General features: G+C 32.6%; 2 non-coding genes across 2 annotated transcripts; both read right to left on the reverse strand.

The window, feature by feature from the left end:
• Positions 1-1,748: 1,748 nt before the first annotated feature.
• Positions 1,749-1,819, reverse strand: TRNAG-CCC (transfer RNA glycine (anticodon CCC)). The gene has a single exon. It is a non-coding gene; the product is annotated as a tRNA-Gly (tRNA).
• A 75-nt stretch (positions 1,820-1,894) lies between these two features.
• Positions 1,895-1,977, reverse strand: TRNAL-UAA (transfer RNA leucine (anticodon UAA)). The gene has a single exon. It is a non-coding gene; the product is annotated as a tRNA-Leu (tRNA).
• Between the last annotated feature and the right edge of the window lie 10,536 nt (positions 1,978-12,513).

Genomic DNA, 12,513 nt, shown 5'->3' on the forward strand with positions numbered 1-12,513 from the left:
CTTTAGGTTAATTTTTTTGGATCCCTTGGTAGGGTGTTACAATCCAACTACAAGTGAATCTGAATTTGGCTATTCATGTGGAAGCTAGCATAAAAAGTTGCATGACTTAAACATGACACATTAAGGCTTGATTCTTAGGCTAAAAGCGTTGAATAGTCAAATTTGACTTGCTTTTTCCAAAAAAATTAGCAATCATCTTTGTCTAAAAACTAGAGAACTGTTGACCTCATATGACATATTGTTATTGTTTAAGAAAAAATAAAAATAGAAAATTAAATGAATGCACAATATGAAGGAAAACTATCTCTCAAAACATTAGTTTAGATCTAAACCTTTTTCTCTTACAATTTGTTCAATTCAAAGATTTTCGGTCAACTCTCTCTCTCTCCCCGCACCCCCCCCCCGGTTAAACTCTCTTATGCACATCTACTCCTATCTACAACAAAAAAAAATTGGTTAAAAAAACTCTCATGCACTACAAAAGTACCAAACAAATAAGATATTACCCTCTTGCCAAAGTATTGATCAAGCTTTTCAGAATCCATACAACCCCAAAATGATAATGATTTATGAATATAGAGTGCACCTAGACATATGGCATTGTGAAAGCACATAGGTTGTCAATACAATGAGGCAATTACAATAAAATTTATGTAACTTGGGTTGTTTTCTAATAGATGGTTTGAATATCACATACTAAGGCTTGATTTGTAGGCTAAAAGTGTTAAATATCAAAATTGAGTTAATTTTTCAAGCTTAATTTCTTCTTTACTATGTGTTGTTTAAGGGTGACAACCTTCCAACTCACCTCTCAAGACAAAATTGGGTTTCACTTTGATTCAATTAAGAAGAGTAATGATTCTTCACCTATGGTTATTGTTTATGTTTTAGATGTTTGTACAACTTCAAGTTTACAGATATGTGAGTTTGGTGGTTGAGAGTTTTGCTACATTTGTAATTATGATTATCTATTGAATACATCTTTATTAAATATTATATATTAAAAATAAATAAAAAACTTGGAAAAACATAAGACCATTTTGACTATATAAAATTTTAACGTAAGAATTAATCTTAGTATAAGATGTTTAAGCTGTCATGTAATGTTAAATCTATCATGTAATGATGTGATAATTGAAAGATAATTGAGAGGACTGGTGATTGTTGTTTCTTCACTCCCTATAACTATTTTTCATTAAAGTTTAGTTGTCGATAATACCATGAAAGGCGAGGCATTTTCTTTGCCTTAAACTTTAATATTGTGAGCGGCGCGCAACCATCTCCAAATTAAATATCTCGTTGAACTAGGCGGTGAAGCTGCAGCATCCAAGGTATATGCTCAGAAGACAATAAATATAGAGAAGCCAAAACATGTTCATAGATTGCAATTATAGTTGATAACGTATCTTATGGGTAGGGATAAAAACATGTCTGAACTTTCTATCCTTCCTCAATAATAAAAAATCCATGATTTTCAATCTACAAATTAATAATAGAGAGAGATGAAAATATTAGTTCCTGGCTTTTATGTAGACGTGAACTGACAAAAACCTCAAAGTTCTTATTTTTTAAAATTAATTTGGAAGGTAACTGTGCGTTTAAGCGCAGGAAGAAAGAACGGAATGTCATGACGACGACGGCCACGGCAAGACATTAAGATTTTCGTTTAATGGGGCGCAAAAATGTGTGAAAACTTTTCACCGCAAATTAGACACCGTACTAATAAGAAACTGTAGAAAAAGATGAATTGCGCATCCGGGGAATCGAACCCCGGTCAGTACCGTGGGAGGGTACTATGATACCACTACACTAGATGCGCTAATGATATTTCAGGATGTTGTATAAATTTATTTAACTCAATAAACATCTCAATGACAAAATTTCAGAACTCCAATGCTGGCTATGGGGTTCGAACCCATGCGCACTTATGTGCAGAAGATCTTAAGTCTTCCCCCTTAACCTCTCGGGCAAACCAGCTGCCAGATTTAATAATTAAAACTATTTATCATGAAGGATATTGCCTCGCTTTTTCATCGTTTAATTTCGACGCAACTAGAATCTGCCTTTGGCAATCCAAAGAAAGGCCAAAAAGACCATTTTTTACAGAGCTACGTTCCCCAACATAATATATTATGTAATATATTAAATGCAAAAAGGATTAGGATCATTTTTTTTAATCAAATGTGATCATATTTGTGATCTATTATCATAATGAGCAAGAAAGGATTTTCATCAAATAAGAACACTAAATAAGAAATGAGAAAAGGTAAATAGGAAAGATAAAAGATACATAATTTAAATTGAATATTTTTGAGGTTAAAGATCTAATTTTAGTTATAGCTCTGATTTTTAAATTCAATCTTTCACATAAAAGAGAAGTTACCATTGTGGCTCTTGCTTTTCTCTAAACTAATATTGTTAGTTTATTTATTCTTAATTTTAGATTAGATTTGTATTTGTGAAAATATAAAGATTGTTGTTATAATTATGATTTAAGTAAAAAATTTAATTAAAATTAAATTTAAATCTGATTTCAATTATTTTTTGTTTGAGTAATTACTATGGATCTACTAAAGAGAGAAATAATTAAACTGTATATATATATATATATATATATATATATATATTGGATGTAAAATTTATAAATATATATTTATGAATGATTAATAAATATTTAGAGTTTTTCACTCAAGCTTTTTCATACCATTGAGCTTTTGTGATTTTGTAAAATGACAATTCAAAATTTAGTGGACATTTAATTTTTTTTAAATTGTATTAACTTCATTATCTTGGATCAATTATCAATTTAGTTAAGTCTTCTTAGAAGAAGGAAATATTTAAAATAGTATTTTAGGTTTAGAAATTAATCAAAATAATAGATAAAAGTGATTTGTGCTAGTTTAGTAAGGACATTTATACTATCAGATCAAGGTAGTATTCCACTTTCTCAAGAGGACACAGTTTCTAAGGTTCAACTAAATGATTCCCCATACCTTCTTGTCATTTCTCTTCCATTCTTCATCTAAGATTTAACTAGTTTCTTCTATTCAAAAATATATAATCATTGCTCTATCTCTTCAAACAAATCTTAAAATTTCAACTTTTGCATGTCCTAGTGTTAACTTCTCAATATCATGACAAGAAGTAAAGATCATGGTATACAACCTTTCTTCGATCTACAAAAAAATCCCACAAAACAAAAGCTCCCACTATGGAAAAAATCCTTTAACACCTATACAAAAAGTTGTTCATCTCTCATAGTAATTGTTAACTCTGATATAAAATATTGCAAAAAGGGTGAAGAAAGATTGCAATATGAACTTAAATTTAATATTATTCATATTTGACAGTAAATCTCAACTCTTAATAGATTATATGTAGAATCAAAACTAGAAGAAGAAACCATTGCACATGAAAAACTAGATTTACATGGAGAACCCCTTTTAAGAAAAGAAAAAATCATCACAAACAATAAGGGAAGTTATATTGGTCATCAATGAAGATTATGACAACAATACACTTCTCTATAAACCCCTATAAAATCCAATAACACTCTATTACCTTGCATATTGAACAAGAATGAATGAATAACTCTATGTCATGGCCCCAATGTATAGAAACTTGTGAGGATAAATATCATTATGGCATCACCAAACAATATGTAGAAAACTTACTTGTAAAAAATCACACTCACCCCAAATGATGGTCGCTTTTAGATTCGGCGTATAGATATTATAAGGTGTCTAACTAATTTGGGCATCCCTGGACCAATATAGGACTCTCTATCGTAAATTCTTGTCATATGAATTAATAATTATTAGCAAAACTATCATGCATGCACTTACAACCCCTGACAGTTGTCTAAGACCTCAAAATAAGATCTTCCAAAAGAGGATGCCTAATCATTCTATCCTTTTCCTAGAGGAAAAATGGTAAAAATAACTTTTTCTTTACATGGTCTCTTTCACCTCCATGGATTAAATAGTTTAACCTCTTATGGTAAATCATAAACATTGAATATTAGGAAATAATTCAATAAAAGGAATTATAACATTGATGACATCTAAATATAATACTTAGACTTGGGTGAATCTTTTGAACCAAGTAAAATAGTTCTCATACGTATTAATTAATTGATCGCCCTTTAGAGATGTCCTAATTCCCATTTGGCTTCGAATATCTTTGACTACATGCATTGTGAACATATGGTCCACTCTTCAAAAATATTCTTGAACACCTCTTTTCACTACCTATTATATTTCAAAAATATTTGAGATTTTGTGCCCTAGATTGGAACCTTTCTTATATGCTTATATCCAATATATATATAAACTTTATTTTTAGAAGTCTATTTCATAAAAAGAGAAAAAAAAAAAAACATTTGTTTAGAGTAAATCCAATTTGGTGGAATTTTGTTTTTGGATGAGAAATTATTTAGGGAAAAAGTTTTAATGAAGTTCACTTTATAAATTTGAGACTCCCTTCTCTATGATGTATAAGGATAGAGGTTAAGAATTTAATGAAATTTCATTAATAGTTGGACACAAATTCTAGAACGTCTACAATGCTTAGACTTTAAAAGCATTTCAAAGCCAAAGGGGTTGTGATATCATTACCGAGTTTCAGATGGGTTAAAAAAACATTTTTCAGAGCTAACAAGGTTGAGAAGATATCTTTAGATGTTAATACAAGTTTTGAAATATAATAAACTCAATGATTGCTCAATACTCAAATTATTTAGAAGGGAAACCCATGACAATTTGATATAATTGAAGGAAAAAAGTGAAATGGTAGAAACTGAGTAAGGAAATATGTTGCGATAAAAAATTTGTGCCCTCTAAAATGGATACCAATTTTGTAATTTTGAATGTCCTTTTTTCAACCCTTTAGCTTTCTCTAGACTCTATGAAACCCATGGGTTATCATTAACCCTATAACCTTTTTTGGCATTTATTTATTAATATTAATATATACGTATCTAGTCTTTAAAATAGACATCCATTATTGAAAAATGGATATCTATTATTACAAAATCAATGTCCATTATACTAAAAAGTAAATATGTTTTGGCCTAGTTATACCAAACATAAACAAACTTTGCACCTAATAGCAAAAAAAAATCATTTTTAGGTTTTGGTTAAGTAACATTGTATTTTTACCCTAATTCCTCTACCCATGGTCCTATACTCACCTATCGTAACCCTAAAGCTAGAGATACTTAAGGTGAAAATATAATTCTCAAGCTCTTGGCTTTATGACTAATAGCTATCCATTTATCTGCATTGCTTATCAAAAAATGTGCAACATGGGAGGTTTTAGATGAGTAGAAGTTAAAGAATAATTTCAAATCATAATTTACATTAGAAGACTAAAATAGATAACAAATAGTTAAGCGGTTTTAGATAAAGAACTCAATTTAACACTTTCTTTAAGATCATTGGATAAATCCACCTATATAACTTTAGATAAATGCACCTCAATACAAACTTTTCATACATTATCACATGCTAATGAGGATAAATTGAATGTATCCATTAGACTCAAGATAAATAAGAGTTCTTAAAAAAGAGACAATTTGATTTAATGTGACAAATGTAACCTCATCAAACAAAACATAATTGTCTATGTAACACCCAAAAATAGCTCATTATTTGAAATTACAAATTAACTTTAAAAATATTATATCCATTGTATTTCATGTTCTAATTAATTTATAATCACAATACCCAATACATATTTTATTGGAAAGATGTATGTTAATATTAATAAATAAATAATTTCAAAAAGTGGGTGACTTTAAGGCACAAATCATGAAAGAAAAATTAGAGGAAGACTACAACTGTAACAAGTCATTACAAAGAAAACCTTTATGACAAAAGATAATAATTTTCTCCAAGAATACCAAGAACATGATCCTTGCTATAAACTTCACAGTTTTGTGAAAGGATCCATCGTAAACTTTAGCAATAGCAAGCACTCGGGATTGAATTTGATAAATTTGCATTTCTAGCTCCTCATTGAAGCTAATTTTCACTTTTAAGGATTTAGAAATGGAGGATGGCTACAAAATGATACATGAAATTAAACCATACATAGTACTTATGTAGGAAGGTAGGCATTAGAAAAGATAACTAATTTGCATCTAAGCATCTAGATATACAATAAAATATAGTGACAAAATGATTTTGATACCACACTTTCTAGGGAATACAACCCTACCACTATTGATTTCTATCTTAAATGTCTGTGGAATATAGCAAGAATGAAGGAATTAACTATTTATCAAATTTTTGAGCATGATTACATAGCCAAAAGGCATGCTTAATAGTTTCCATCTTTTGACAAAAATAACATATGATGAAATGAGTAGAGAGAAAGAAAAGGCGTTCTCCAATAAAAAACTTAAAGTAGATGATTTTCAAAAAAAGATTATTCTTTCACTTTAGCTTTGGATTTCCAAACCGCCAAGCTCAATTTGAACCATTTGGACATAGACCAATTCATACACCATTTCAAATTTGACCTTGGTTGGATCTAGACAAAAGGTAAAAGTTTATAATAAATTAGTTTAAGAGGAAAACTATTTAAATTATATCCTACCAGTCACTTGCAATATTTAAAAAAGTATCATGAAATGGGAGTTGAAAGTTTTAATTAGAGATTTAGCATAACAACTTCTTGGACTTTGTGGATGTGTAACGCCCCGCCAAGGGATCCAAAAGAATTAAGCTAAAGTTTCACTAAGTTTGCTAAACATTTTTTTTATTTTTATTTTTTAAAGTAAGAAAGTATGACATACACATCAAACAAATAGTAGCGGAAGCAATAACATGAAATCATCGACAAACATACATTGCAAGTTACATTTCTTAAAGATCCCAAGACGTTGAGTCACGTTTAAATTTAATTAATTCTAAGTTTAACAACTATCACATACATATAAAAGAATAATTAGAAACTCCAATGTCCATAATATACATTTGTTCTGAATGCTCCTTGGCAAATTAATTCGGAATGCTCATTCATCCACTGTACATGTCACAGGGTATGAAAGGCTTAAAAGAATATACATATGTAAAGATCAAGATACAACATCCTCAAATCCATGATACAAAGTACAGTAAAAATATATGAAACTATTCACCATACATGATACATCCATACATCCATAATGATAAAACATCTATCATAAAATCTAACCATCCATCATACTAATCCAAGAACATAGTGTAGGTAAATGCCAATCATGAAATCTCCAACCATAGTGACCACGAAATGGCTCTCAATGGTAAGAGTAAAAAGCACTACCACCCGACCGCGTGGAACCTAAATGGTCCACTCCCACCGCGCTGAGGAGATAGTCTCAAGTCCCAAATAGGATAACAAAACCTATAATCATAAATACTCTCTAAGTCCAGGAAAACCTATAAGTATGCTAACTCAAGGGTTCCTAAAAAGATCGACATCTAAATCCCAGAGGTACCACAAGACACGTAGGAAACCTAATATGCAAGCGGGAAAGTGTCATCGCAAAAGTCACGTAGAAGTTACCCGAGAAATCCCTTAGGAATCCCGGGTCCCTACTGATCCCTACGGCCATTAGTATCCTCTCGTACTAACGAGGCATACTATGGAATGCAAGGTCATAACCAAGCGTTCTCTCTACCCCATCCTAGTCTATACTAGCACTCAAGGCATGGGAGAGAACATACAATTATCTTGTTAGGTTCATTTTCTCCCATTTAGTGTAAATGTTTTCACTTATTAAATCAACTTACAATGGGTTACTCCAGGCAGCCTCTTAGGGCCCCGATCCCCATTGCAAGCCACTTCCCGACACTACACATAGATAACCTACCCTAGGCTCATGAAATTACAAATCAAGAATCATAATAAAATCACCTCAGTCCTATACAAGCAACTGAAAAATATCATAAAAGATAAGCCACAAAATTACATCATTTCTTCATGAGCAACCGATAATATCAAATAGTAATCATATGATCACGACAGTTCTCTATCAGTAACTGAAGGCATCAATGATAAGTCACAAAATCCAATGGTTCTCCAATGAGCAACCAGAAAGTATCCCAATAGTAAATTACAATACTGATCGAAGACTCCAAAATGGTCAAGTCAAAACATGACATCATCAAGAACATAACAAACACTTCAGTCCTCTCAAGCGACCGAAAAGCAATCCAAGTATAACTGATCGAGACTCAAAAATGGTTATCAATATAACTGATCGAGACTCGAAAATGGTTAAGTCAGGTATCTCAAATACATACATCTCAGCTTCACACAAGGAAACTGGAAAGCAATAACAAATAGTAAACACAATCATGTCATAGAGCACTTCATCACATTACCATGGTCAGGGTAAGAAAGATCGAAACCAAATCATCATGACATCACATTCACAACCTCGAGCCTCTGGTAACAACCTAAACTGGTCAATACTAGAACAACCCCAAAACACTCAAAGCACAAGGACAACATCAAAGTCTCGGAGATTGGATTTGAAAGTATATTATTGAGTTAAGGTAAGGTTTATGTTTCAGTTTAATGTCAAATTCAAGTAACTAGGTTTTCTCAACTACCCTTTACGATTAACCCTTTTCTATAATAACTTTCATTAAATCAATATCCAAATTTATAATTTAGTCAAATAAAATTCATTATTAATTAACTTAATTAAACTAATTTTAATTAAATTACTCAATAATTATTGTTCTAATTACCTATTTTAATATCTTCATTAATTACTAATTTATTAATATTTACCCAAAAATTATTAATAAATTAATACTTACAAAAAAAGACTATATGAAATGCATTAATATTTAATTATTAAATATTAATAAAGATTATTATTAAAACATTATAAAAACATATTAAAATTTATAAATAAAAATTTTAAATATTCATAAAACCTTTTTATGAATAACCTTAAAAAAAAAAAATCGAATTATTAAAAAAAAAAAGCGTATTTTTTTTATAAGCCTGCCGACTTAATCCTAAAGGCCGCCTGCGGCCTGCCACAGAGGACTGCGGCCGCCGGCAGTACTCTGTACTGCCGCTGCCGCAGTACTCTGCGGCAGGGACGGCAGAGCTACCGGAGCGGTACGGGGGGGGTGTGGGTATTCCCGCCCCCTCCCAAAAATTTATTTATTATTATTATTTTTCTTTTTTAAGTTTAAAGTTTATTATTATTTTTATTTTTTTTTAATTTTTTTTTTATAAATTTGATCTCCACATTACTCTGATAGAGAAACTATTGCCAACTATCCAAATTATCAATTTAAAATTTCGTTAAAAGAAGGGTGCAACACCGAGACTTCCCGAGAGGTCACCCATCCCAGTACTACTCCGGCTATAAAAAAAATTCGAACCCTTCCCAATCCAATCGTGTCTTCTTTAAGCTAGAAGATGAGGGTTCCTAAGTAAATTTATTTTTCTACTATTCATAATTTAACAACACCCTATCGTAGATACAGAACCAAAGAACAAGAGATTCATGCAATGGAACCCAGAGACTTGATTTTTCTTTAAAACACTCACGAAGAAAACAGGAATCTCAAATTGCATAATTTAACCAGTGATCAAAGCACAAGACCCTACCTGATTCTGATGCTAAAATGAAAACCCCAAAAATCCGCTCCTCTGAAATTCGCTTCTAAAAGTTGTCTCTCCAAAATTCTTTGTCTCCCCCTAAATTCCCAGTCCAAAATACGTCTCCCTCAAAAATGAACCCCCAAAGTTGTGATAAGCAATTTCTCCTCAATTCGGGGCACTAATTGTGCGTTTACCCGAGAAGACTCTTTGCACAACTCAGTTAACTCCAATTTAACTTTTATTATCTTTTCTTATTCTTTTGCATTCAACTTTCATGCACATTAAGTTGAATTATTAAATAACTTTATTTAAAATTTCACTTGACTTCAATTCTTAATTAATTTATTACTTTAAATCTTATGTGCACTTTTAAGAAATTAAAATAACATTATTAATTTTTATAATTTAATCTTTTAATTTAATTCTTATATTTAACTCATGTTTAGATCATGCGATCTAGAATTCTTAATAAATTAATATCTTTCAACTTTTTAATTTATTTTAGAACTTAATTGATAACATATTTAATTAATTTAAATAACAATAATATTTAGCATTTATTTAAAAATGAACTCCAAATATATTATTATTAAATTAAATAAATATTATCTTGTTCTAAATATATCTTGAACTTTAATTTCCAACTTTAATTCTTTTATTTAATTAATTAATTAATTAAATATAAAGATATCATAATAATTCTTTATTAAATTAAATCATTAATTAATCTTTTTTTTTTTAATTAGACTTAATTAATAGAAAATACACCAAGGACTCATAAAGCAATATACGAAAACCCATCATAGAAAAATACATACCAAATCAAACAAAAGGGTTATAATCACGAAATTACATCATTTGATGCATTCGGAGGGCACTTAACTCAGATACTTGTCCTAATTATCAATTAGGACAATTGGCTAAAGGGTTTAGGATTTGGACTTAAGAGTTTATCTCCCCTCTCTTACCATTGAGACAGTGCGATAGGGTACGCTCATCCTGACAATTTAGGGAAGTCGATACCCGGTACCTGCAACCTGTATAAAATCCACGCATGTACAAACACAATATTCTAAGCTAAACAGGCAATGGCAGGAAGTGGTGCATCGTGTAGATCCCGACTAGCAGGTGACTACGACTCCCTTCCTTAACCATATCAGAAACACCATACATAAATAAAACAACACGCACACCATACACATGCAGTATGGGGTAAGTATCCATAAGAGGCACATGAAATAATAAGCCATCTAACTAATCATCATCAATAACTAAAACCATTGAATAATCATCATACATGCACGAAATATAGAGTACCAAGTAATCTCATCATATAATAAACTGAGTGTAAACATCCTCTGATAATCTCTAAAATAATAATACTACTCATCAAACATAAATTGGCCTAAAAGAGTTTGGCAATCATATCATAAATGTAGCTCGAAAAATGTAAACTAGGGGCAGGCACTACATCCACCCCCCCTAGACTTAGGCTTACTCCTGGAAGCCTATAAACAAATAGGGATATAAATCCCGTAATCTAGATGCATCCTCCCATGTAGCTGAAGAGTCATCAGTAGGGTCCCATTGGACCCTTACCTGCTCTATGATTCGACCCCTGAGGGTCAACTCCCGCTGCTCCAGAATACGTATTGGCTCCAAAGCCAGCTGCCCGTCCTCTACTTGCAATGCATTCCAATCAAGAATATGTACAACATCAGGAATATACTGTCTAAGTACTGAAACATGGAAAACATCATGAATGCGAGCAAGGCTGGGTGATAAAGCAAGACGATAGGCAACTGGACCAATCCTCTCAAGAATATCGAATGGTCCCACAAAGCGAGGTGCTAGCTTCGAGCCCTTTCCATAACGGATCGGACTCTTCCGCGGACGCACTCTCAAGAAAACCTTCTCTCCCACAGCAAACTGGTTATCTGACCTATGAGCATCAGCATACTTCTTCTGCCTATCATGTGCTGTTGTCAAGTGCTCTCGGATACGCGCCACCTGTTGCTCCATGTCACGAAGCATCTCTGGGCCCAACAGGATGCGATCCTCAAGGCTATCCCAACTCAAAGGTGTACGACAAGGGTGTCCATATAAGGCTTGGAAAGGTGCCATGCCACTGATACTCGTTGTTGTAAGCAAACTCCACTAGGTAGAGATAGTCCTCCCAATGAGTCTGCCTATCCATCACGTACATCCTCAACATATCTTCGAGAACCTGATTCACTCTCTCCGTCTGCCCATCTGTCTCTGGGTGATATGCTGAACTGAAATTCAGCTGCGCTCCAAGATCATGCTGTAGTGATGTCCAAAATGCGGAAGTGAAAACATGATCCTTATCAGAAATGATCTTTCAGGGAATACCATGTAGTCTCACAATGTCACGCATGAAGACATTAGCTACTGAAGCTGCAGTGTAGGAAGACCTGATTGGTGCAAAATGTGCCACCTTGGTCAACCGGTCAACGGTGACCATGATAGCATCATGACGATGAAAAGTCATAGGTAATCCTACTATGAAATCCATAGAGATGATGTCCCACTTCCATGAAGGAACGAGATTCGGTTGCAAAAGTCCTGCCGGATGCTGGTGTTCTGCCTTGACTCTCTGACACTCAAGACATCTAGCCACAAAATCAGCAATGTCGCGCTTCATCCTGGACCAATAGAATAAACGTCGCAAATCTGCATGCATCTTCTTGACACCTAGATGTGCTGAGTAAGGTGCACGATGGGCCTCTGATAGGATCAATATGCGAAGCTCATCCAGTAGCGGCACATAGATCCTTCCTGAAAGTCTCAAAAGGCCATCTGACTCTAGGACATAGCCTGAAAAGTTACCCTCCAAGGGTCTCCCTGAATTGATTTCACTGCACACCTCCAGAT

The sequence above is a fragment of the Cupressus sempervirens genome, chromosome 3 (assembly GCF_028749045.1).
Source record: "Cupressus sempervirens isolate cs-2001-9-10 chromosome 3, ASM2874904v1, whole genome shotgun sequence".
NCBI lineage: Eukaryota > Viridiplantae > Streptophyta > Pinopsida > Cupressales > Cupressaceae > Cupressus > Cupressus sempervirens.